This window comes from Anas acuta, chromosome 5, assembly GCF_963932015.1.
Source record: "Anas acuta chromosome 5, bAnaAcu1.1, whole genome shotgun sequence".
NCBI classification, from domain to species: Eukaryota; Metazoa; Chordata; class Aves; order Anseriformes; family Anatidae; genus Anas; species Anas acuta.
Window position 1 is genome coordinate 38,738,940 of NC_088983.1, and position 27,596 is coordinate 38,766,535.

Here is a 27,596-nt window from a genome sequence, read left to right on the forward strand (position 1 = left end):
TTGGTCACCCTCACAGTAAATAAGTTCTTCCTGATATTCAGATAGAACCTCTTTTATTTACCTATTTATTTATTTATTTATTTATTTTTCCAGTTTCTGCCCATTGCCTCTTGTCTTGGCACTGGGCACCACTAAAAATAGCCTGGCTCTGTCTACATTGCATTCTCCTTTGGGTATTTGTACACATTGATAAGATCTGAGCTCTGAGCCTCCTGTTCTCCAATCCCAACTCTCTGTATGGAATAAATAGCCTATCTTACTTAAATAATATAACTTTTTCATGTTGATATTTCTTATGATTTTCTCAAATGTCAGTATTACCCAAAGGAAGCAGATGAATTATATAAACTTATTTTCTGGAATTAGTGATGGTACTGAAACACAGTTTGGGGAATGACAATTAATGGTACACTTGAATTATGTATCTAAAAATTTCAGCACCATTGCAGAAGGAATCAGCATGCTCCATGTTTCAAAGCCTACAGACAGTATTCACTTCATACTAAAGTCTGCCAGTGCTGATTTAACGAAAACTTTCCATATATCTAGCTAATGATGACATTACAAAAGATTTTTTCATTAGGCCATTTCCCTACCCAAGTATGAAGTGCAGAATCAGAGACACGAGATATTACAGGTTACCAGCAAAGTGTCAAACAAAAAGCCACATTTATGGGTTTTATTTTATGTGTACAATTCAGGGCAGTCTTACAATGACATAAGATTAAGATTGTTTTGATGTCTGTGACCAGGTTTCATTGAAAGCCTGAATCTTTTCAGGCTAAATTCTGCACTGAGAACAAAGTGTAATCTGCCATTGTATTTCTCAGTGTTACAACGTGCAAATTTGAATGATTCAGCCTTCCTCTGCTCATGTGATGAATGACCAGATTGAGACATTTCCTGAAATGTGGTCCAGAGCTGCTCACCATAAGGAATAAATAAAGAAACACAATGATGCCTTTAAGATAATATCACTAATGTTAGAGAGCAGAGAGCACAGCAGTTTTTGCATGAAGAGTCCACCCATTTTGTGTTTACTATAGTGGATACTTGCTTCATTTTATGAGAGAGTGGAGGTGTCTTTTTTTTTTTTTTTTTTTTTTAATTAGGATATATACTGCTCTCAAGTAGGACCACCCAAATCTATTTTGTAGAATTTGAATTCGTATATTAACGACTCTCTGGTGTGTCTAGATAAAGAACACTGAGGCGTGCTAGAAACAACAGCTTGTTATGACCAAGAGCACTTGTTCTTAGATTAAAAAGAATTCCACTGTGGTTTTGCAATTTAATTTTATTTTTTATATCAGCAGCTATTGTCTGATGAATACTACAGACCAAATTCACCAATAAGGTCAGATTATTAAATTCCTGAGAACAGTAATCAGTTCATTTGTATATTCTATGCGTCTCTACAAGGACGTGTAGAAGGGTAACAAGCAAGAACTTTTTTTTACCAAATGAGTGTCTCTGTTCTGTAACAAGAGCCTCTGTTCATCCTTGGCCAAAAAAAAGAATTTTATACAAAAGCTTTTCCTTTAATAAATGAATCCAGCTCTGGGTTGGATTTACTCAAATACAGTACTAACGCAGGATGAAGAGCTGATGAAAGACTACTGGCAAACACCATGGTCATCCACAAAAAGTTTTCTGCTGCATGTGTAGATGCAAGACTGCCTGCCATCATGTCTGTGAGTTTTGGGAAAAGAGGGAAGCTTGGCCAGGTGTTTGTTCATGCCTTGACAGAGGTCAAACTTCTGGAAGAAAAATATGTAATTATAGAGGTTATCTGCTAGACTGTTGTCCAACTGGCTCCTGAATTTTTGCTGTGATCATATGTTTTACACAGAGCAAGTTTAGAACCACAGTATACTGTGTCATCTTCAAAGGATGTCTTCTAAACTCATGTCAAGAGCTTGGTGCCACCTTGATAGCAAAAATCAGATTTATTATTTGCTTCATTACTTTTATACCAGATACCACTTTGATAGCTGCTTCAGAGAAACACTAAAAGAGATTAGAAATGATACAGAAGTAACATCAATAAGCATCACAGAGCTCTGCTGCAGATGATATGGGATTAAATACAAAACCTCCCAAAGAGCTGCAAATGAAAACAAAGTATGTGCTGATTTATGTTGCGTTCTGAAGATCAATGATACTGGGATCTGGCAAAAGGCATAGGACAGCAAATTCCATAGGAGACACCTGCCCATAAGTCATGTTGCCAGTGCTGCAGAACTCAACAAAGGAATTTGACAGTGAAGCACATCCTACTGGTCTTCCATTGTTTAATTAGCCTCTGAGAGGCAAGCAAAGAAAAAATTTGTTTAAGCTTATGTTGGTGAAAAATATCTGGTCAAATGGTCAGTCCAGCAGAAAATATTTATACATGTAGCTTTCAAAGTTATGTCAAATCCACAGTATGTAGGTGGGCTCTCCAGGAGCTCCAGCTGCAAAAATCCCCCAGACCTCAGCCTGGATATCTATCATGGAGTCAGTATCTTAGGAGTAAGGATTGTCCATTAGGTAAAATTTGTGCCACTTAAGATTAACACCTGAATGTATGCAGTGAGAAATAATTATTTTACTTCAGTTACAAATGAAGGCAAGGGGTGGTTCACCTCTTATCCTGGTCCCTGTCTTCATGTGATGAAATTCACTCTTTTATTGGCCACAGTTCTTGTTGGTCTCAGCAAGAGAGGCCAAGGATAGGTGAAGTTTGAATTACTTCTTCAAATCCCTTTTGGAATGAGGCCTGTGTAACTTTGTATAAGTGTGTTGGAAAGAGAAGCTGGAGGAAGTTAGTTTTGCTCATGTATGTTGTCCTTGGTCTGTTACTGGACAACAAATCTGATTTTTGTCCATTGTCTGTATGACACTGGCTGTAGCCATGATGTGTTTGGAGAGGTTGCCTTGCCAGTCTGCAAGAAACTACTAGTTGGGGAGGCTACCAGTAGTAAATCAATACTAAATGCTAATAGTTAATCTTTTGTCAAAGTAATTTGGTCACAAGGAACAGGAGAAAGTAACAAAAATTTAATTTTCTTGTACTTCATTGGCTACATTCACAGTAAGGTCTCTGCCTGCACCCTTATGTTTTGCCAGAAAATTGATAAAGCAAACAAACAAACATAAAATAGCTTAATGCTTCATTTGCATGTTTGCAATATTTTTACCTGATAATTAGAAGTGAAGACCTGCAGACACAGGAACATGATCTTTCCATCACTGAAACTGAACTGTGGGTGTGCTCTTGGCAATCTGCTCAGTTTTGTGTTTAGGTTAAATTTGGAAACATCTGTACATCTGGGGTCTATTTTCATAAATACTAAAGCACAGAAGTAAATGTACAGGCATTTTTCTAGTACCAGAAACATTCAATATATCTAAAAAAAAAAAAAAAAAAAAAGGAATATTTAAATGGTAAATATTTTTTAGCAATACTTTGAGCTAATAAGGTTCAAAAGCCTCCGAGGAAATATTGCAATTGGTGGTATGTATTTAAAAATAACTATCTATATTAAGCAGTGGAATGTAAATTACTCCAAGAATCAGTCAATGGAAAATAGAAAATAAGGGTAAGATTGCTTAACAATATTTCTCCAATTTCAGTGATGGAAGGACTGATGACAGCTTGTTTTAACCTCATTGAAGAGCTGTCTGTCTGACAAGAGAACACTCTAAGTAAGAGTTATGCTGGAAGCAGCATATGGAGAATATTCCCAGCTCACTAGTTATTTCTTATTGCATTCATTCATTGTTCTTTTAAAGTAATGCAATTGATTTTTCCTCAAATTTGAAGGACTTCAAAATATTGAAATAAAAAGGAATGAGATTAATAAAAAGTAATCCTTTGAAAGAAAAAATCTGGAACACATATGAGGCAGCATGTAACACAAACATACTGTGTGAGGAAACCTTTTAAATGCAGGCATCATTAGGGATAACACTAACACAGTCAGCAGTCTGCTAAAGCGTCCCTCTCCACAGCAAATCCAGAGTGCACATGTGCAGATGGAGATGGAACATCACCCTGCCAGAGAGGCCAACAGGTGGGCTCATAGTCTCCAAGTCCTTATAATTATGGGCTTTAAAACATTTTATTGTTGGCTGTTCGCTTGAGATCAGCTGAGCTTCAAAACAAGCCAAATTCATCCTATTTTCCTGCTAACTGTAGTATCCCTTGGTATGTCTAAGAATCTTTGCCTGACCCACAGGAATGACGCAACTGAGAACTTGGGTATATGAGAGCCTTATGACAAGTTCAGGCTGTATCCGGATGTGAGAACATGCTTGCCTGTTAGGCAAGTTGGCAACTGGGAATGGGCTCAGACTCCCACTCCATCAGTAATTTAGACCATAGGTTGTCAGCCTGTGGCTCATGAATGATTTTGGACTTAGAGCTGATAGAAGGCCATCAAAAAAAGAAACCTGTTGCTGCTAGGCTTGTATTTGCTCCACAAAGGTCTGGTCAATTCTGCAACATTTACAGGGGTGTAAAATTTTTTTTTGTAAATTATATTTAAAAAAAAAAAGGGAGAGAAAGAAAGAAAGGAAGGAAGGAAGAAGGAGAAAGGAAAGGAAAGGAAAGGAAAGGAAAGGAAAGGAAAGGAAAGGAAAGGAAAGGAAAGGAAAGGAAAGGAAAGGAAAGGAAAGGAAAGGACTTGGTATAAGCAAGCCCTACATGTCAGTGGAGACTGTTTTTTAAATGGTGGTGTCAGTCACAGGAAGACATTTGAACTACATGCAGGGAGTAGTGAGAACAACGATTTAGGCAACTGCAAGGAAAATTCTTTATGTGAATCACATTTAATTCAATGGGAACAAGTTGAGGCCCCAAACTAGAGAAGATTAAAGAAACATTTCTAATACATCTTCTATGGAAAAACATATAATTATCTATTAATTAGAGAACTATGAAGACTTTTGGAAAGGATAGTTTTAAATTAACAAAAACCTTAATTGCACCAAAACTAATCAACTGTAAACTAAGAACAAGTTGTTCTTGTGAAACGGCCAACAATAGATATGTAACGCAGTCTGGTTTTGGACTGACCACAGCAGTATTTTTTTTTTTTCAGATGGAAATAGATTATTGCTTTTTTACAGTACATATTTTTGGTAGCAATATTGGGAGGTTTATGAGGGATCATTTTGATCCTAATTAAAACAATCCTATTATCCTTGATGTGCACTTTTGCCGGTTGTGATGTACATGTATGTTTCATTTTCTGATTCATCTGCTTCTGAATACAAGACGTTAAATTAGACCCCACAGGATTTAATTATAGATGTGTTTGCCAAAATGGAAAATAATGTGTTCTGCACAGGTTTGAAGTGTGTTATGTCATTTAAACTTTTACACGCTGCATAATAAACAGTGCATATTCCAGGGAGGATTTTTTTTCAGAGATATTAACAGCAGCAAAGGGAAAATTAGGGCAAGAAACTTTTTAAGTCTTTATACAAGATGTATTTTGAAGATATAAATCTACTCAAAATGTGAAGAGCTTTTGTTTTATTCATAAGGGGTGCTATTTATTTATTTATTTATTTATTGAGTTGGCCTCTATAAGGGGTAAATATATATACACACACACAATCAAATTAAAATTCTCTGTAGTCTGTATTCAAAAACTCCTTATGAAACTTGTGAAGACTTCTGTTTACATAACACTGACTGGCTAACTTTTTATGAATCTTTTGCACACGATTTACAAACTGAATCAATTTGCAGTTGATATTTATAAGCAAACAACATTTTTGTATGTTAAAGATGAAGGAAAAAGGACTATAAAATCTGTGGCCTAAATTATAAAATTGGAAAGGTAGTGGTGGATTTTTATGTTTGTAGATATGAAGAATTTTTTTCTTACTTGTAAAATGAAGTCCCATTACATAATTTCTCAGTAGTCAAGAATTCAACAAATTGTCAGTGTAAAATTCACTTTAAAATATATCTATCAAAGAACAAAGAATACAGGGAAGATACAGACTGATTACAGGAGGAAATGAAAAATATTTGTCTAGATCAAAATGCCATAACCTTGCAGTTTCCACAGGCAAAGTTTATTATAAAATGTAAATCAGCAAAGAATATGTAAATAGAAAGGATTTTAAATAAAAAAATCAAACAGATACAATTTCACAGTTTTTCTCATGTTGTTTCAGAGTGCTGTTTTTTTTTTTACTTTTTTACTTTTTTCTTTTTTTATGCTGGATGAATGAATACAGTTCTAATATTTCTGCATTCTGTTATGCAATCTGCCCATGGACATGTTGAACTTAACTCAGAGCATATGGGGAAGGATAGGAATATGACAAATGTGAATTGATGCTGTCTTTTCATCCTCCCTCCCTAGGAATTTAATTATTAATGGACGCAGAATTCAATGCCGTCACACCATAAAAAGCAGGACATAATTTTTCTTCCCACAACAAATTATTTCTTTGAAGTACAGTCATTTAGTATTTAAGGATGTCATTTTCAGTTAAACTGAATGTAAAAGTCCAGGCAACTTCCATTGCATGGGCATCTTCTGGATACTACTTATATAACAGGATTTACTGTAGAAAATAACAAAATAAACAAAAACAAAAAAGAGCTTACTGCATACTCACAATTATTAATTTTATTTATCGCAATTGTATTTCCGCAAAATACTTTCTGATTCTAGAAATGTTTCTATCATAAGTAGAAATACTCTGTCACTCTAACTAGCATTACCTACATGAAGGTGGCAAGATATACACCTCCCTTGCATTCTCTGGAGACCTGGGATGCTGAGTAGGGGGAGTGGGTCAGTGTTTGAGTGTTCATGAGTTATAATTTTCCAGAACTTCTAGTGCAATCCCTGGGAATTCTGCTAGAAAGCAGATCCAAAAGAAAATCCATAAGTAGCTGTTGCAAATTTGTGAAACCAGCCATTTGGCAGATTACGAGAAAAGAAGTAGGAGAAGCAAAATCTACAAGCCCTGCTTCCCAGGGCTGGTTTTCTAAATGTTAATCTACACTGCACACAACTATAACATTTTTTTCATGCACAGATTCTACAGCCAAGTTAGAATAAAGGCATTTGTAGTTGACAGCCGACAATAGGTCACTTTGCTAGTACAGTTTTTTAAATTTAAGTAAGCTGGAAATGAGTGTTTGGAAATTGCATTGCAAGTGTGAAGTACAAGTTAGCTAAGTTGGCAGTGTTACCTCATTAATAATATAAAGAAATAAGCAAATTCCATCACAAGACAAAATACCTAGCTTTTCATCAGAGACCAATATCAGCCAGCAATTAGGTCACTGGGTATTTAGTAAAATCAAACTGCAGTGTAATTATTTAAATTTGTTGCAGCCTTACAAGGTTCCAGAACAGTCTTCTATTTATTTGTAAAAAGAAATTGTGCAGAGTGTAAAGGAAAAAGGGGGATGTGTGATTGACAGTTTTAAAATGTGCAGACCCAGTCTCTTCCAAAAATGACCAGTCCTGCTTGTTCTGTTTGATCAGATCATGTCCTATCCATTAAAATCTTCGATAGTAGAAAACTTGCACAGAGAAAATTGGTATAGTGAGAGATGCTTTTTCCATTAGATCTAGCATTATACACTTACACTGTCTGCTCTCCAGAAGCCATGATTTCACCATCTGGAAAGATGAAATCTTTGTAAAGGAATGTGCACTATTTTACTTCCTTAAAGTTATATTAAGTCTCATCCTGGGGAAAACAAAGATTCAAAATCATCACAACAAGAACTATATACAAGGTCTACAGAGATGAAAAAGATAGAAGATTGTAGAAATACAAACAATAATTAAAGCTGGTCTACCCTGTTTCACAGCTGTAGTTAAAAATCTTAAGGTGGTGTCCCCTCCTCTCCCCTCCCCCCCCCCCCTTTTTTTAATGATTAATCATAGAATCACAGGATGGTTTGGGTTGGAAGACCAATGGTTTAAAGACCATTTAGCCCAACCCCACTGCCATGGGCAGGAATATCTTGCACTAGATCAGGTAAACTGGTGAATCTGATCTAGTGAAAGAGGTCTCTCAAACACTGAGCACAAGAAACTGAAAAACATAAAAACATGTAGGATATTTAGGTTTAATTCCTGATTCTCCTGCAAATATACTGCAGAAGGTGGCTCAAATTCATGCTAAATGTGCTTGGGAGTGCCTTTCAGTAGTGGAGTAATGCAAGACTATTGGAGAGGTTTGTTTGACAAGAAAATGTGAACCCCTGACGTTCTCTTTTCTGGCTTTGTCAGATTCAGTTTATTACTATTTTGTCTTCATTGCTATTTGGAGACGAACATTGATGATTTGGTGGTCTATTTTATTTTATTTTATTTTATTTTATTTTATTTTACTTTACTTTACTTTACTTTACTTTACTTTATTTTATTTTATTTTATTTTATTTTACTTTACTTTACTTTACTTTACTTTACTTTACTTTACTTTACTTTACTTTACTTTACTTTACTTTACTTTACTTTACTTTACTTTACTTTACTTTACTTTACTTTATTTTATTTTATTTTATTTTATTTTATTTTATTTTATTTTATTTTATTTTATTTTATTTTTTTATTATTATTATTTTTTTTTTCATTTTTGTGTGGACTGTTAGTTTAGATGTTAATATAATGACTAGAAACTGATTCCAGCTGAATATGAGAGGGAATTTCTTTACAGTGAGGGTGACAAAGCACTGGAACAGGTTGGCCAGAGAGGTTGTGGAGTCTCCTTCTCAGGAGATATTCAAAACCGACCAGGTTGCCAACCTCAGCCATTCTGTGATTCTGTGAAACAGCACAGGACTGTGCATAAGTTAGTAGGTCCATCAGCTCCTATAAAGTATGTTTTGTTACACTATTGTTACCTTAGGTAACAATGTTTGTAATTTAATAAGAATTATATGATTATTTCTAAATCTAATTTCATGGTTAAAGTCCAGTGTGAATAATTATAGTATGGAAATATTCTCTATTTGTTCAGGGAAGCCTGACAGTGCAGAGGAAATCAATTCAGTCATGTCTTGTGATAGTCGTGATGCATGAGCAGGTAGAGAACAGCAGAACTCTTCTCCATCTCTATGGCATAGAATTAAAGACTCTAATGCTGAACCCATGCCTTACATAGGGTCCAGGAATTAACTTGGAAGATGTACGGAACTGGTATACTAGATAATTTTCAAAGCCCAAGCTGCCCAGTTTCTTCCTGACTTCTAATGTTTAAATTAAGCTTTGGATTTTGAAGACTGATAGTTTTTTAAATGCTATTTTAGTTATGGGTAGTGTATGTTATTCTCATTTGTACAGAAATACAGTATTCAGCAGTGCTTTATAAACTGGTAATTGACAACAAAGGTGCTGTTCTAGACAGTCAGGTATTCTCTCTAGAAAGATGTGAAGTTTTCTCTCTGGGTAGATCCAGGAACTTTTGTTTCCACAAGATGCAATCAATCCCCATTTTCAAAATCCACGGCCTGTTCTTCAAATCTGGGAGACATTTCTTCAAAATTTGGCATCTGAAGGGAATAATATCCCCTAGAGACCCATTATAGCCTTCATGTGGAATCGTAGTCAGGATACCAGATTGAGTTGAAAGTCATGTTGAGACAAGAGGGTAAAGTTTTAGTGGCCTTGCCTCATGTATGTTTCACTTAGTTTCCATATAATCCCATATTTTTTGTAAATTCTCTGTCAGATGAAATATTTAATATATGACTCAGGAAAAAATGTTTGAGAAGAGTTTCAGCCCATAACAGTAGCTCTCATTGGGTTGAGCCTCTTAAATATCTTGTATTCTGTGTCTTTTTTGAATGTATTTCTAATTATTATTACATTCCTTGCAGTTCTAGGGTACGTTGTAAGCATAGATCATGATACTCTACAACAATGGCTCTGCATTTCTCAATGTACACGAAAATGCATCATGATTTCATAAGAGGTTACACATTGGTCCTGTTTATTATTATTTAGTTTGAATAATTCATCTTTTTCAACTGAAAATGGTTGTGGTGATATATATTTCTGAATGTACAGCAAATCCTGTAAGGAGATTTATTTAAAGAGGAGCTGTTTCTCAGCTTTATTGATTCATTAATGAATTACATACCATATTAAGATATTTTGAAGCCTATAAACATCCTCATACAACACCAAACACCTGTCACACAATGCATATAAATTACTACACTGATTACACTGATTTTCTAAACTTAACCTATAACAGAACTTCAGCATACGAACACTTCTGCAGTTGAACAATGAGATATTTAATGTTTCCATGTCACCTTGCTGAATCCTGATGATGCAACAAGTTGTTACATGAATGGCAGACTAATAATTTGTGTGACATCTATTTGAATTCCTTGATTTCAATGGAAAGGTCTCTAATAATTGTGGTGGTTTTACCGTGCTAGACAGCTAAACACCACAGCTGCTTTCTATCCATTAGCCTACCTCTGTGAAGCTTGTAGAAATGCAATGTCTTTACGATGTCTTTATCTTCCATCAATTTTGGTTGAAGTTAGAGAAGTTATTAGGACAGACTTATGACATAAGTCTTGTCTCTTCAGAAAATTGGGCTAAAAAATCTTTAGTGAGCCATTGCAAGATAGTGGATAAGCAGTATTGTATAAACAGTGTGTTTTGTTCTTCTTTAGCTAATATCAGCGTTGGCACATTATAGTATTAAAAATACTAGATTCAGACACATGGAATCAGATTATTGAAGTGTTTTTCCACTCTGGAAGTGATCTTTTTGCTGAAGTACATTTAAAATTCATGTTACTTCTTGTCTTTGTTGTCCAGATGCCAATTTGCCACTAATTAAAATTACTTGAGCAACAACATTTAGTTTTGTTTTGCGCTGTGAACTAGAGATGCTGAAATCATGACAGTCTAACTTCCAAAATTTCAAGAAAAAGATAATAGGTTGGCTAAAGTTCTTCCTTGAATCTTCTATTAAATTTCAGAAGTTTGATGGTTTAGTTGAATAAGCAGCAATAAGGCAGATTGCATACAAGGTTGAACATGCATTCTTTCATTAAGAGAAGAAAGGCTGAGAAAGACTAAGAACTGCTGAGGAGCTGACATGTCCTGACATTTGCACTAAATGCATGAGTTTTTATGGAAAAGTACTGGTGCCTTAGCCTATACATTATATGAGAAGAATAATAATATAGAAATAAGATTAGTAAACAACTATTTCTGGACATATTTCGGTAAGCAATATTAGTAAAATATGAATTCTGTTGCTTAGACTTAGTACAGAATAAACATTAAATTGTGAATTTTTCATAGATCTGTAATTTAAAGTAAGTCTGAATATGACACAAAATAATTTTAGAAAAATCTTCAAGGAAATATCCATAAATCCAAATAAAAAATTTGAACCTTAAAGAATGGTTTTCTTAGGACTGACTGCTCTACAAGTCTGATACATAAAAATTTTAGCCTGCTAGAAAATTTCATAATGGCCTTTTCTCATGGTATTTCAGTAAAAGTTGGAGATGCTGAAAGACTTTTTAAGTTTATCAAACTTATTTAACACTGAAAAAAATGTTAGGACATTATTTTATCTGAACCAGTTATCCATTCACCTCACCTTTAGACAAAGTGAGCATAATAACTTGACCCTAGAGTCACAGCTGATCTGAAGTGATATAATCCTGCTGTTTTCCTACACCTCCAACTCTGAAACTGTAGAGTTAAGGCAGTTTCTCGTAACACCTCAACTATATTCATTGCCTAGGGGTTTTAGTGCTCTATTTGCAGACATTTAAAACAGTTTGAATCTGAATGTTATTTTATTAATGGAGAGTCATTGTTTTAAATGAGTCATACATTGAAACTATCCACTAGGAGTCCAAAGATTAATTAAAAAGAATATGCCAAATCAGTGGCAGAAAAATACCACAATGATGAACAATTATTACAGCATTAGAACCTTTTCTGGCAGAAGATACATTCCTTGGATTTTCATGTCAATGCCTAATGCAGCCAGAGCAGCCACATTTAGCTATTGGCAATTTATTCTCAAATTGCAGGAGGCTTGCCAGATGGAATTTTTAAATCTTCAGGATTCAGAGAATCCTGAAGTGCATTTAAATTAAACCTATTGGAACCTTTTATCAAAATTTTAATTGTAGAAAATTCAGGAAAAGCAAGATCTTTTATTCCCCTTGGGATGGTAAAACTATAATTTTGAAATGAAAATCCTTTAATGAATATTTATCACCATTTCCCCTCCACACAGACCCCAAAATTGCTTTAGCGTTCCTTGGTAACCAAATATTTCCCTTATTTTAAGGGATGGTTATATTTTCATGTCAAAACAACTTCAGGAAGAAAGAACAGTACGTCCTATGAAGTCTCAAACCCAGTTCCAGTCAACAATTCAAATTGTGATGATCTTATATTATGCTTCTAAAAATAGGTGCTTAGTGCAAGTAATTTTCTGTTAGACTATGGAGAGGCACTTCTCAATCATTTTCTACATACTTCCCACCTCAGTTGTGAGAATTGTCATCGTATTCATCTGGCATATCTGACTGAAGGCTTCCTCCCAAAGCCTAGATCTTAATTCTGGAGCTGTAGACATCAGCCATCAAATATTTCAGCTAAAATAGATTTGTCTTGTTTCAGAAGGATCAAGTTTTGTTTGCATTTAATGGCCTATCTTGCCTTCATGATAAAAGTGATAGTGTTTCTGTCAGCATTGGCAAAGGCTATTACAAGCCTTAGAAACAGAAGATGAAAGGTGTAGCTCAAGACCCAACATTTCCTTTGAATAATTTAAATTATTACTATATTTTATTTTGTAGTATTTTGCTGAATGCTGTTAAATAGGCATCTATGTATATTCAATTCAGACTTTTTTACTAAGTTATTACAAAATATAGAGAGCAACAGTTCTGTGACACATTATAAGTATTGGAATTGGTCACCAAATAATGACTTCTCACCCTACCTCATAGGCACCATCATTCCCACTTTTTCTGAGGCTTTTGAGAATAAAGTGCTGCCTTGAAAAAATGCCTGATCTGAAGAGGACACAAAGTTATATTATTTTGTTCTTTGAGATTAACTCAGTCAAGAAGGGGAAAGATACTTAGTTCATGAAATACCGTAATTGTAAATTCATGTTTTCAAAAAAAACCTCAAAGTCTGAATTAGACCTTTTACCCTTCTTCCACCTACCCCTGATCTTTCTCGTTACAATGAGTTAACTCCTCTGAAATGGATTGGCGGTCACAGAATTAAGCATAATAGTGGTTAACCACTGCTTTAGTGTGGAAATGTCCAGCTCACAGGTGCCTCAGTAGCAACTACTGTGTCTTCATAACAAATCAAATGTACATGACAATATCCTCATCCATCAAAGTACATAGCAAGATTAGACAAAGAATATCCTTTTTTATAATCTGTATCACTTCTCTGATCGTAATGCCTTCCTATCTTCTATATTCAGTCTTAAAGAAGGAAACTGACAGATACTGTGAGACTGTTTTTTTTTTTTTTTTTTTTTTTTTTTTTTTTAATAGGTAATTTAAGGGATTTTATGGCTCAGGCAAATGGTAATATGACAAAGATTTCATTCTATAGGTGACAATTCAAATCCAGCAGGATTTACTTGTTAAGCTAATGTTTTTAAATGAAAAGTGTTTGAAGCAAACTGAAAACTTAGCACATCTACTTTTTGTTTTTTTTTTTTTTTGTTCTTGTTTTAATTCTCTTAATTTGCAATTTCATTTTTAACCTTTTCTTTGTGGGTAGCAGGAAAGAGTAAAAACATATCTGACAAAATGTGCTTTTCTGCCAACTCTTTTCTAAATTTTTCTCAAAAGCAACAACCTTTTTTTTTTTTCCCCCAAACTTTCTGTTTCCTTTGAAAAAGCCTTCATATAGTCTATGAAATGTCTAAAAGAAGATATGACTTTTTGAATATTTTTCGTCTCTCCTTTCCCCTTCTCCATTCTTTCTTTTTCTTAAAGCAGTTATACAGTATGCTTTCAGCTAGCTATTTCCTGCTCTAGGAAGTTTTCCAATAGTGTGGAAGTTTCATACCCTCTCTAAAGGAAAGTCCTTATTTTGATAGTTGGTGTATTGCATGTAGAAGATGATAAAATGCAGTTAACGCTGGTGACTGAACTACCACCCTGTCAACAGTCTGTTCAGATCAGTATTAAGACATAATGCCTTGTTGTAAAGTGTGGTGGAAATTCACAATTCCATTGGAAGTGCTAAGGCTAGGTTGGACGGGGCTTTTGAGCAACCTTGTCTGGTACTCATAGCAGGAAGGTTCAAACTGAGTGGTCTTTAAGGTCTGTTCCAACCCAAAACATTCCGTGAATCTATCATTCATAGTGATAGAATTGATTCATTGATAGAAATGACTCATTAACTTTGTTTTGAAATGAGCTGCATTCCTTGCCCAAGGAGTTTTCTCAAACTTGGATACATTTTAATAATTTAAATTATTTAGTAATTAATGCTTTAGTTCACTACACTATCAATCTTATTGCAAATTCCAAAGAGAAGAAAATAGAAAGAGAGAAAGAAAAGTTCAAATGAGAAAATTCCAGTCCCCTTTTCTTTCTGAAAAGTTTACATGGTAGATGGGAAGACAAGTTTTTTTTTGCAATGAACAATGATCCTCACTCTCTTTTTTTTTTTTTTTTTTTTTTTTTCTTTCTTGTAAAGTTATGTTGTTGTTTGTATTGCTATATTTTCATAGTAAAATGATGCAGTGGACTTTTTGAGATTACTTAGTGCTTTTTATTTATTTATTTTGGTGGGGTGGGAGAGGGTGGCAAGGACCATGATAACAAAATGGATTTTACTATCAAATTTGATGTTGCAAAATTAAATTAATTAATTCCATGGGTGAAGACAGATAGCTAATTAGAAATTCAGGTGGTATCTTTTTCTCTTTCTCTTTCCTCATTCCTCAAGGAAATCACTGTTACACAATCATATTAAAAGTTGAGAAACTCTTCTTTTTTCTCTTTTTGTGTTTACAAATAACTTTAAAATAGCTTTCTCTTTTCTTGAATTGATTCCCTCTGGAAAACTCTCTGCCAGGTAATTTACATGGCTAAAATTTTAAGTCCATTATGAACCAATTGATTGCAACTATTCAACAGTAAGATATGAAGTTATGATCTATTTTTATTAGCTACATTAGCTAATCACACACTTCTGCTTCCTGATGAGAATGGATCCTTGAAATTGGTTTCCAAATAAAATTTCTGATTACAAAATTAAAGCTAACATCCCAACAGTATTCAGGAAAAAAATCCTAATATCTACTGTGCCTATTCTTTTTTCAATCTTGATAGCTATGGCACCAGCATCTTGAGGAACAAAAGCTGATTTTAAAAGAACAATTCTTTACCTGTGCATTACCAGATTTTAGAGGACATTCTGTGAGTATGTTTAGGGTAAGAGCAGTAAAGCAATAGTACAAGCATAGGAACATGCCACTGGATGTTGTGATGTGGTCGTTTGTTAGGATGTAGTTCTGAAAGGAGTCCGGTCTGCTTCTTTACAGTTCCATAATCATCCCTTGAAATCTTATGACTGATAGAAGTGCAGTTATTCTGGGATTGCCCAAGGTGCATGTGGTGAAAGGATGTGGTATGCAAATAAAGAGCTACACGTTGAAGAGGAAGTGGAGGATGGATTAGCCATAAGCCAAGGCTTTACTTTTTTTTTTTTCTTTTTGGTGGGGTGGTTGAGTCTCTGCAGATGCTAATAAAAAGAAAAGAAGTCATAGCACTCAAGAATAGTGTAAGTTCAGCACTTGTGGCCTTCCCAAAGGGAGCAAGAAGAGCAGGGTGCTCTTAGCATGTCACATATCTCAACCTGTCCACGGCTTTGCGGACACATCAGGGCAAAGTGATTGCAGCATTAAGAGGGGTGGATGAGCTGGCTTTTCTTGAGTCAACTTAGGGAAAATGAACAGCAAAAACATGACAGCACAGGCTCTAGTCACCAAAGTAAATTCTCAGTCAAATGTGTATAACGAGTGCTGAGGTACATGCCATTTTGTCATCAGTGGTACTGTTATATACTGTTATATATAGTGGTACTGCTGGATAGAAAAAAACTAGTTCAAAATCAACATAACTGTTGACATAGCCCCATCCAAGTAGAGCTAATTTAGTAGAACATGATGAAATACAATATAAATATAATTGGTTATTTACTTGTTATTCTTTACTCCATAAGAACAATAAAAGCTAGTATTTGGATGAAAGACAACACCAGCAATTCGGAGTCTTTATCAGGATAAATCTAATGCCAAAGACTCTGTAAACTGAAGTTTAAGGAAGCCTAAGCAGATGTATTCTTAGACTAAAATTCCTAATCCTATTCATATAGGACATTTCAAAATGCGTTCAGAATGCTAGACCTTACCATGCTAGCAGAGTCAAATGTTGCCTCTTTGATTCAGTTTGTAACCTTTTAATTCACTTGTATATCTGTGACTAAAGAAAAAAAAATAGGAAAAAAACAACCAACCAAACAAACAAAAACCAAAAAAAAACAACTGGCAGAAAAATAATGCATTCATTTTGTCAGGATTTAGTTTTCTCACTTCACCTGTAAGAGAAAAGAAAGTATCTTAGCATCATGCACTATGAATACATTAATGTTTTGATCTCACTTAAGTTAATTTGTGACACAAATTGCCTAAAACTGTGTAGGATTTCTTGAAGGATTATACTATGAAACTTAGATTTTTCCCAAGACGCAGATAAAATCCAGTGCAGCGGAATAGAGAAATCAAACCTGTGATATTTCTGTCAACTGAAAAGCATGAGCTTTACTACTTATTTACACAGTACAAGAATCAGCAGCTTTTCTTTTTGATTAGTTGGTGAAACTGTCTGAAAAATGTCAAGTGACACAAAGCCAACTAACTGAGTCTTGAAATCTGTTGGGCCATGTCATACTGTGATATGTTTATCAAAGAATGTGCAGACTTCACACTCATCCCGTGAGTCATTCCAAGATAACATTGCATGGTACCTCCTTTAAACCACTCAAGAGTTTCCAGTCAGGTAACATGGCATACTACACAGAAGCAAAAACAAAGTAGTAAAATTAACATTCAGCACCTGAAATAATTTTTACTCTGAAAGATAAGACAAAAGCTATACCAAGGCTAGATGACTTATCTAACACTGACAGATGCATTTTGTCATAAATTAAACCTGACCAGATTTTGACACGTTCACATGTTTTGTACCATAGTAATGGACAGAAAGCTTTGACATCAATGGGTGTTATACTGTTTCCACAAAGAACATACAGACACCGGTGATTAAATGTCTCTAGTATCAAGGTCTATTTATCAATAAGAGCTTTTCTCTGTGTGAAAAAATAGAGCAAGACCTCAGGCCTTCTTCATGCTCTTAAGTAGAGCTGAAATGACAGCCTCTGCTTGTCCCTTGGATAGGTAAAAAATTCATGCTGCTGTAACAGCTTGCCATAGATAACAATCCACAAAAATCATTGGAATGAGAGCTTTTTTTCTCTTTTTTTTTTCTTTTTTCTTTTTTTTTTTTTTTTTCCTCTGTGAAGTGCTTTATTTATTTATTTATTTATTTTCCTAGCTGAAAGACAGATTATTGACATTCCATGTTAAAATCACTATTAGACAGAAGTCACACACTACAATCAGTACTCTGAATTGAGGAAAAGAATGTCAAAATTTCAGAACCTGGCCTGGATACCAGTCTGCAGCCTGTGGACTTATGGGAAGAAAATGCTTAAGTGCCATGGGAGGCTGTTCAGAATCATTTGAAGTCTTTTTAGCCAGAGATGTGTATGTTGTCACATCTTCATCATAAAATAAGAAAGGTAAAATTTTCTGTCAGTTTTATTGTATGGACTGCATTTATTTGTAGGAAAATTGCAAGGCTTTTATTATTGGCAATTATTCTAGTATACAGTCTAGTATACTAGTCTAGTTTTATGAATTATTTGTCCAAAATTTGAAGTTTAAAAACAATTATATATCTGTTACGACTTTAATCAGTGTAAAATTAAGATATATTAATTTTCAATGACCAACACACATTACGTCATACCTAAAAAGAAAAAAATAAATCAACTTCTGAAACTTCAACAATTCAAACTGAAAACATGTCTAAAATCTGTTTTCTGGGATGTACTTAAAGACTGTCTGGAGCAGATAGCTCTGCAGAGGAAGCACTTCATTTGCAGAGACTGAACTATCAGGTCTCAAAGGCAGTACTTGTCGCTAATGAAACCAAAAGTATGCAAGGATAGTTCTGCATACGAGAGAGATGCAAGAAATGGTGAGAAGTGCAGACTAAATGGTTTCCAGCTACAGATAATAAAAGATACTTCTGCCTACATCTGCCAGAAATAAAAGAAGAAAGTTGCTATTAGACATAAGATGGGCAAATCAGCAGGGAAGACATCATTCCAGCATAGCCTTTAGATATGTCTCACAAATTTCAGTCAGCTCTAATTGTTACTTAAAAGTAGATGTTTTCCAGCTATGAATCTCTCTTCCATTTTGTTTGGATTGATCTTTAGCCAGTTTTCTCCAACTCATGCTCTCATTTTGGGCATGTCTGAAGATCAAAGGCTTTTTCTTTATCAGCTAGAAAGAGATGTTTCTTACCATACCCTGGAAGTCTCAAAGTTATTTCTCAATCTTCCCAACAGTTTTGGGAAATAAAATTAGTTAGTTAATCAATGGAATATCCATTTAGTGAATTTGGTCATTGATAAAGTCCGTGGAGTTTCACATAAAGCAGAAAATTCTGTTCAGCAGAGACTAGGGTGGTGGAATAAGCTCACTGGAGAGGAATCACATATGCTCAAGCAAGTTCTCAGTGAATCATACGTGTATGAATCTTTTCCCAATTAGGCCAGAAAGAAATCTGACACCAGAAACACATCTGAATTTGAGGTTCATAGCTGTACCTCCTCAGCATCCTCATACAAAGAGAAAAAGAGAGGTGATAATTGGCAAAGTTGGCAATTTTTTGGGGATGGCTTCTGATGGATGGGCTAGTCAGCTACTCATTTGAAGTTATCTGTCCAATGATCTCTTGCTGACAGGCAGTAAAAATCATGGGTGCCAGGTACTTTTAAAGCAGAGATCACTCTCTGAATGCCAAGCCTACAAGGCCTGTTATTTTGGTGCAGCTTGCCTGGATATAGCAGGCCTGATTTGGAAATTGTTCCCTTTGATAGATGTTGTTTTCCCCTTCGGCTTCCTAGGAAAGTGAAGCGCGTAATAAACATAATAAAGTCACAGCACTCAGAGGTAAGCTTTCAAACCAGTCCAAGAAAAATATTATTTATTATAAAATAATTCTGAACTGAAACCAGAATCATCTTCTTCAACAGATACATAATTGTAACCGATAACATTTTCTTCTGACTGAACATCATAGGAATTTTATATCTTCACACTTATTTCCCATACCTTTTGGGAAGGATAACAAGCCTGTTTTTAATAGTGGATATTTTAAACCCAAAGAAATCAGTAAGATATATATAATGGTCGGTTCTGATTAACTGCATCTGTCATTTCTGGAATGTTTTGGAAACTGAGATACACCCCAGATGTGGCAATGTTTTGTAAAATCTTGGAATGCCAGTGAGCATATCTATCACAGCATTGTTTAAAATTGGAGACTTCTAAATCCTATCTCTATTTCATGTGCAGTATTTAGGCACTTGATTGTTTGGTATTTTTCTGTGTGGAGTGACAGAGTTAGAATTCAATGTAAACTACAAAGATTGCAAAGGTTGACTCATTGTATTTGCTCATTTGTATATACTATGCCCTCATTTGTTTTAAAACTCTCCTGTGCAAGCCAATTGTTTTGCGTATTTTCCATACTTCATCCTGCTAATGAATTACAACCCTAAGAATCTCTCAGTTAGTGAATTCTTATTCTTTAGAGGTAATTAAATACCTCACTAAGTGTATAAATATAAAAATAATGAATATCCCCTCAGATCCCTCTCTCAAAATAAACCATATTTTGTAACCATGTCATGGCCATTACATAGGTCAACCTTTAACTATTAAAAATAGTCTTAAACTTGTATCCGATGGATTGTGAGACAAAAATATAAGATGTCTAATCATTTTGGAGTTTTGCTTATCAGTATAGACTGCTTGTTTTTATTTGTAACTGTGAAAAATGTCTTTCCATTGTACAATTGCAATGCTTACAGTAAGGGGATGCTTACTGCTTTTCACAAGAAAATGAAAGCATTGAAAAGATGTAACTGCTTATCTTCTAGCCAAAGTTGAATTTCTTTTTGTATGCCAAATTTTATTGGACAATTTTCTTGCCTCAGAGTGAACAAATGTATTGAAAGAATCATCAAAGATACTTCTTCTGAGCTCATTCACCCATGGCCAAAAGTATACAGGTTGTTACTGATGCAGTATTTGCAGAGAATGCATTCTGGAAGGTTCAAGATGGCCTCCAGTTGATTAGGTCAGGCTGTGGCTGAGGAGTATTTCAATCCTCATTTATGGTATTTTCCTACACAGGAGCATTAGTGAAACGTTCCATGCTTTTATTTATCTAAGATACTTTCTCATCTGCATCAGCATGATTACTGAGCCTTGATTATTCTGTTACCTGATATACTACATAACAATATGAACAGAGAGGTATAATTTCTCTGAATTCTGAAAGCTGGAAGAAGCTTGAAGACAGACTGGAGATGCTCATAGGGGATCTGATTCAGGAAATCATTTGAGCTTTAGCTTTAAGACTGTATGTAGATTGACTTTAATAGAACTCAAGTGTGAGTCATGTTCAGTCTCTGCTTTCTTGCCATAGTCAGTATAGAGCGATGTAAAGCATTTACTTAAAACATATACCAAAGCACTGTGCTGAGGTTGTGGTGTTCAGATTCTCATTCAGACATAGGTGACTTTTTTTTTTTCTGTGATTTTTTGCTGCTCTGCTGTCCAAATAATTTACATGAACATATCAGAGTTTTGTATAGAAGATTTACATGTTCCATCAGGTAACATATGGTTACCTGATGACAAGCATTCCCTCATCTTATTTCCTGTAAGAAATGTAATATGCTCATTGCATAAGTATCAAACCAGTGATATAAAATGAGCAGGTGTGATATTTAAAATCAATATATGATAGTAACTGGAAATTATAACTTCTAAGTGGTGATGAGAAAGCATGAATTTCTTGCAGGACTTTCAGCACTGGGGAGATTCTTTATAAATACTTCAGTAATTAGGGAAATGATTTCTTTTTATAACTGATTCCACAGATAGAGAAGATGTTGAAAAGTCTTTGGTGCAATTTGGGTGGCAAGAAGCATTCCTCCATCATTAGGATGTGTATGGTACACAGAGGAAATACGAAAATACCTCGTGGAGTATTCTTGCTGTGAATGTGTCTGCTAAAAAGGTGAACAAAAATGTAGCAATGGCATTTCTCCCTAGAACATTCCTTTTGCACTATCCCTGCCCCTCTCATTCACCTTGATGGCTTGGACAGGGGAAAGGATGGGGATTTGTATCCAGGTGTTAGAAATTGGACAGAGGGAATAGTTCATTAGATTGTGTCAGCTGTTCTAAACTGTTAATGACTGTCCAGTCTGAACCACTGAAAAAGTAGCTCAGAAGACTGAACTGACAAGTCCACCCCCCCTAATGTGAAAGGTTCTACAACAGAACCATTGCTCCCTCTTGCCAATCTTTACCCTTCCCTGAAAATCAAATGAACAAAACAACAACAACGACAATAAAACAGCACACTAAACTCTGGGCCTTATTTGTGTGGAAGGGTGAGGGCAGGAACTGACAGAACTAGTACTGACAGACATGCAAAATACAAAGTGCTTGTCAAAACAGCATTTGACACATTGCTAAGTTCTGCTAAACCCTTTGTGGTGAGAACTAGGAATAAGCTGGAGCACCATACTTTTCTTTGTTTGTAAGTGATCTGACAGGGTTAGGAAAGATATTGATAATACTGGAATGGAAGCAGGTAGCAGCTTGATTTTGTAAACACTGTAAGTCACAAAGCATTTGTGAGCAATCAGTACCAGCCAGAAAGTAGTCACCTTAATAAATGACACTGAAGAATTTGAGATGCAAATGCAGATGCTATAACTAAAACTAGAATGACTCTAAAATGGCTGGACTCAAGAGTGCTCCTTAAATCATATCTGTAGGTAAAACAGAAATTAAAATTAGGTCCAGCCTCAAAAATTCAGTTTATAAGAATGACATTGGAAGAATATATATATTCTCCCTCCAGGTTATGGAATTCTGTTGAATATAAATTGCTGAAAAATTATCCACTCCTGCCTCAAACCCTGTTTTTGGTCACCTTAATTCTAATAGGTGGTGGCTATGTTCTGGGGATACAAAGCATTCAGGAGAAAGATCTGCAGCACATTATGGGCTGTTATCTGCAATCATCAGTTCTTCAGTTCCATTTTCATCAGTGTTAACAAAGATAAACAGATTTTTCTTTCTTTTTTCTTTTTTTTTTCATTGTGATGAAAAATTGCAGGGAGCATTTTAAGATTCAAATTTATTTGGAAATGTTTAGGGTAACCACCAAAGGTGGGGAGAGGGAGAGTTCAAGGAGAATCAGATGTGGAAGACTAAAGGAAAAAGGGGATAAAGCCATGCATAAACTGGCATCTGGTCAGTTGGTCAGACAAGGCTTGTCTGGCCTTGTCTTGTGGCTTGTCTTGGAGTGGGGAGCAAGGGTCACTTGTGTGACAAGAGTCTAGCCTGTGTAGCTAGAGTGCCAGCAACTGGAGTGAGTGCTCGTGTCAGCATCTTGTTGCTAGTCATTTATCAGGGCAGACTAATCAGTGAGTAGGTGAAGTGGTTTGGGGGCCAGGTGTGCACGCATGGGGCATGTTTCTGTGACTGAGACAACCTGAGTAGTTGGCTTCTGAAGGGACCAGAGTATCCAGGCCAAGTGCTGAAGAGATCACAGGGTACGGAGGTCAGCAGGGAGACCTGTGGTGTGTACCCCTGTGAAGGGTTTGCAGCATCACCTCTATTACACTGTCAGGTTTGTCCACTACTTAACATATACCACCACTAGCTGCTACCAGAACACATCAAATAGGGTGACTTTTCACAGAATCACAGAATGGTTGAGGTTGGAAGGGACCTCTGAAGATCATCTAGTCCAACCCCCCTGCCAAGCAGGGTTACCTAGACAACCTCGCACAGGATGGTATCCAGGTGGGTTTTGAATATCTCCGGAGAAGGAGACTCCACAAGCTCTCAGGGCAACCCGTTCCAGTGCTCTGTCACCCTCACAGTAAAGAAGTGCCCTCTTTTCTTCTGATCCAGTACAACAACTCTGTACAGACAATCTTAACAGCCATACATAGCAAAAGTAAAATTAAATTAAAAAGTAATGTCATAAATTCCTGCTAAATTCCCTTTACTTCATATTTTCCTTATCTGATTCTCTACTTTATCCTCCCTACATGAAGTCATCTATTGTCTTTGTATCAACCAGTCTTACCTTTAGACATTCATCTTGTATAACTTTGTAGCTTTACTGCTTTTATACTTTCAATCCACCCAAGGGAATAAAAATCATCATAAATTCAATAGTTCTACTGAACAATGAAAGAACACATAAAGAAGTAATCCAGTGAACAAAATGAAAACTAGTGCAAATTATGGCTGAACTTGATCCATAGCCAAGGTGATATGAAGTGTGAATTCTTTACTTTCTACAACAAATTACAATGAAAAAAAAAAAGGAAGATGGCATGCAGTTATTTACATTTGAGTTCACTGTTCTTAATACCAAGTAATGTTATAGTATGATGTACCCATGAACATGAAAAAAAACCAACAAAACAATTACATATGTGTTCAAAGAAGTTACTGTACTATCTACTTAGCTTTCTTTTTTTAAGCTTTTATTTTTTATTTTAAATAATCTCTTTCACATCCTTTATCCTCCTTTATCCTTGTATGTAAAAATAACTTTCATAACAGCCACAGCAGATATATTGTGGAATTAAGTGGAGAATTTAGGGAAAATGTTCTAGCTAAGAAAGAAATTATTATAACCAGTTAAAATTGTGATGAGACTGTAGCTTAATAGATTCTAATTAGTAGAAAATAAATTTCAAGCACCATATTCTGGAGATAGCAACCCCAGGATGGTCTGACCCCTAGAAGTGTCTGCAGAATGGATCTTACAATGACAGTTGAGTTCTAGCAAAACTTTTGTACTCCCAAACCCAAAGATTTCACCATCCTGATTCAGAGAATATTTCCCCTTTGCTACTTCAAGAACCAAGTGAGGTTTCTTATGCAGCTACTTACTTGCATGCTGTTAGCTAGAGATCAGAGAGGATCAGAGTCTGAAGTTATATGACTTCAGGTTAGAAAGGAGTATGAAATTTCTTAGAAGCAGCCAAATGTCTTTTGTTTGACAGAGCTACACATATTCAAAGACACTGCAGTAGCTTTGGGCTGTGTATTTGTTATTTCCCTTCTGAATAAGCTGCACACAGTTTAACTGCCTAAGCATTTACATATTTTCTGAGACTTCCTCATTGCAAAAGAGAAACGTCTGTCTTCATAATTGTCAAAACACGCTACTCTTTAATCTGGCATAATATTTACATCTCTGGTACTGTGTGTCAGGAATTCAGGCTCAGGTAGTAGATGGTATCAAATTTTAGTAAGTGATAATGACACTAGGGAACTGTTGCCAGGAGAAATATCTGAACTATGCAAGTTAAAAATTGACATTCAAGCACTGATTTAAGTTGCTTTTGATTAGAATATTCCTTTGAAATGTCATTGAAATTCCTAGGTCTATTTGTACTAGGCATTGCCTTTCTTAATGAGGTGCAGTGTTGTCTCATCTCCTCTGAAGTTCAGCTGAAGAGCACTACGCATAAATCATCCCCAGCAAATCATTTTTACCCCCTCCCCCCCCCTCCTTTTTTTTTTTTTCCTAGCAAACATACATGGCAAATGCCTGGTGTTATTCACCTGATTCTATAAACCTGAGATATTGAAATGAAAGTACTAGGGATGAGGATATTTTCTTAGCCAGTTAGAATGCAGATGCTGAGCTGACTAGTGACAGGATCATTTTAGACTACCTATTCCACCTGATAAAAAACTTTCCAATTTAATTTAAACTAGCTAATTAGTCAAATTATTTTACATGAAGCATTATGCAGCAGAGAACTCCTATTCTACCCATATTGTGTCTTCTTGATGTTACTCCACATTTCTATAACTGTCCTTGGCAACTCTTTTATCCTAAGCCACTAAAGATCTGAAACTACATTGCTACCTAATCCCAGGTCCACACTGAGCCCACCTAGAATCTATGAGTGTCCAAATCCCGAGAGCATGCTGAAAGCTCAGGGGCAGCATGTGCCTGTGACATGCCTGTCACTGATATTTGGAGTCTCTCTTAGGCTTGCATATTAAAAAACAGTTGATGACACTTTTTTTTTTTTTTTGGTGGCGCCATTCAGATCTTATTGTATTATATTTAGTGAATTTATAGTATGAAGAAAATTAATCAAGAAATAAAACCAAAAATACTATCGGTGAATGTGGCAGTGATACAGTAGACTAATTAGCCTTCAAAGACATTTTGTCCCATTTTCAGATTATATTCACATTATAACTGACAAATACTGATTTTGTTACATGTCTGTTTGGGGCAGTACCTGTTAGAAAACATGCTCTCATACTGAAGTATAATTACGGGTTAGTGGTGCTGTTGAAATATATTAGCAAATGTGTTTCTTTAAAAAACAAAAACAAAATCTGCTAAAAAAATAGTTGTTAGCTTACAATTTAGAAAATAAAAGAGCTCAGTCTGCTCTAAATGATTAGAATATATCAGGAGGAATGATCAGAAAAATCCAACTAAAAATCTGTTTGTTAAACTTCAAACAGAAAAAAAGATGATTTTGCCAAAATCTCAGTCGTTATTAAGTAAAACCAAATGATTTTATTTACATATGACAACTATATGATCACATACAGAATAAAGAAAAATGAATGGTACTCTGCAAAAATGTGTGTACTGTTATTTTCATTTACAGTCAGTATGTTCACAATCAATTGCTCTTTGCAGCATTAAAATAAAAATGTTGAGATTAATTTATACCAATGTGAATATCGTCTCTATAATAGAACAGAAAATACATTTTTTGCTCTGCTCAAAGCTCCAGATGGCATGCAGATTCAGAAAAGAGATAGGTAATGATTACCTTCAGGAGATGAGATGAACAGAAAGACAAGTTGATTTGACAAGTTTATTGTACTCTATTTCTTTTGTCTAACAGGTTTCTTTACTTTATTGCTTTTCTTCCTAGAAAATCTACAGTAATATTAGAGAAGTGCTGATAGTGTAAATACACTACAGTGAGCCACCTGTAGGTAATCCTGATGTGACCTGTTTCTCACAGGTATCAGATTCTCTAATTACCCTAAAAAAATTCAGCTCAGATGTCTTCTACTTGCAACTATCATTCTTTCTTTTGTTTGTTCACTCATTCACTCTTCTCTCATTTTATTCTTCCTTCCCAGTAAAACATGAGTCTGGACAGAATTTTAGCAAGAAAATAAATTATTTGAAAAAAAGCTAAATACACTTTGTAATATATCTATAGCAGTGCATGAGTTTGTCAACTGTTGATATCACATATTTAACTGCATGCAAGGGAAAAATTGAACTTTGGAGAGGAAGCAGCCCACAAAATACCAATCTACAAGAGTAATTAAAAAGGAGGAATAATAAATTTGCAGTTGCTTACAGCATTTTTACCTTCAGCTGAATTATTTTAGTAGATCAGAAGGAAGACTCAAGTAAATGCATAAAAATGCTATGAATGTAAGTCACAAGGCAAGTGAAAAAGTCTACTAGATTGTCTGGCAAATGCCATTCAGAACTGGAAACCTTTACTATATCATGCTTGTAAGTTTTTCTTTCTGAAATGTGTTAAAAGCTTCATTATGCCTCCTGTCAGGTAGCTTACTGAATCTGAAAATCACTGTCAGATCTGATATCATCTTCCAGGAAAATCTTGAAGAAGTCAATGCTATGAAACACTTCCAGAATCAGGATTACCAGATGGTACTCAAAATCAGCTTTAGCAAATAACTCACTTTATTAATAACCCTAATTGTCCCTATAGTTTTTCTGTTGATAAATTGAAAATCTTCTTCCCATTCCAGAACTGTGGATAAGGTATATTGGACAAATTTATTCAGCTTCCTCATTTGAATAACAGAATTTGCAGATCTTCTGCTCATAAACTTCCTGCATATGAATATATTCTGCCAAGTCAGAACACTCTCTGAAATATGAAAAAGCCCAACACTTACAGCTGCAATCTGGGTGATAGCTTCGGGTTTAAAGTCACCACTAGCTTGTGAATCTGAATCACAGTGGTTGGTAACCAGCAATACCACAGATTGTATTCAGGTGTTGGTATCATTTTCACTAATTCTTTCTGGCATTTTATGAACCTGCTGGTTTTGTCAAAATCTGGCCTAGCCTGAGTAGTA

The 27,596-nt window shown here is 35.2% G+C and overlaps 2 long non-coding RNA genes across 10 annotated transcripts in view; one reads left to right on the forward strand and one right to left on the reverse strand.

Moving 5' to 3' along the window:
• Positions 1–27,596, forward strand: part of LOC137857580 (uncharacterized) — a 278,206-nt gene that overhangs the window by 72,197 nt on the left and 178,413 nt on the right. The window lies entirely within an intron of this gene.
• LOC137857582 (uncharacterized) overlaps positions 1–27,596 on the reverse strand; it is a 57,260-nt gene that overhangs the window by 9,658 nt on the left and 20,006 nt on the right. The window contains exons 4-5 of one of the 2 annotated variants that reach the window (XR_011097166.1): positions 16,430–16,615; positions 6,485–9,565 (exon numbers count right to left, since the gene is read on the reverse strand). The exons of the other annotated variant lie outside the window; for it this stretch is intronic. This is a non-coding gene — a long non-coding RNA (uncharacterized lncRNA). Of the gene's footprint in view, positions 1–6,484; positions 9,566–16,429; positions 16,616–27,596 lie in introns of those variants that run through there. 2 annotated transcript variants of the gene reach the window in all.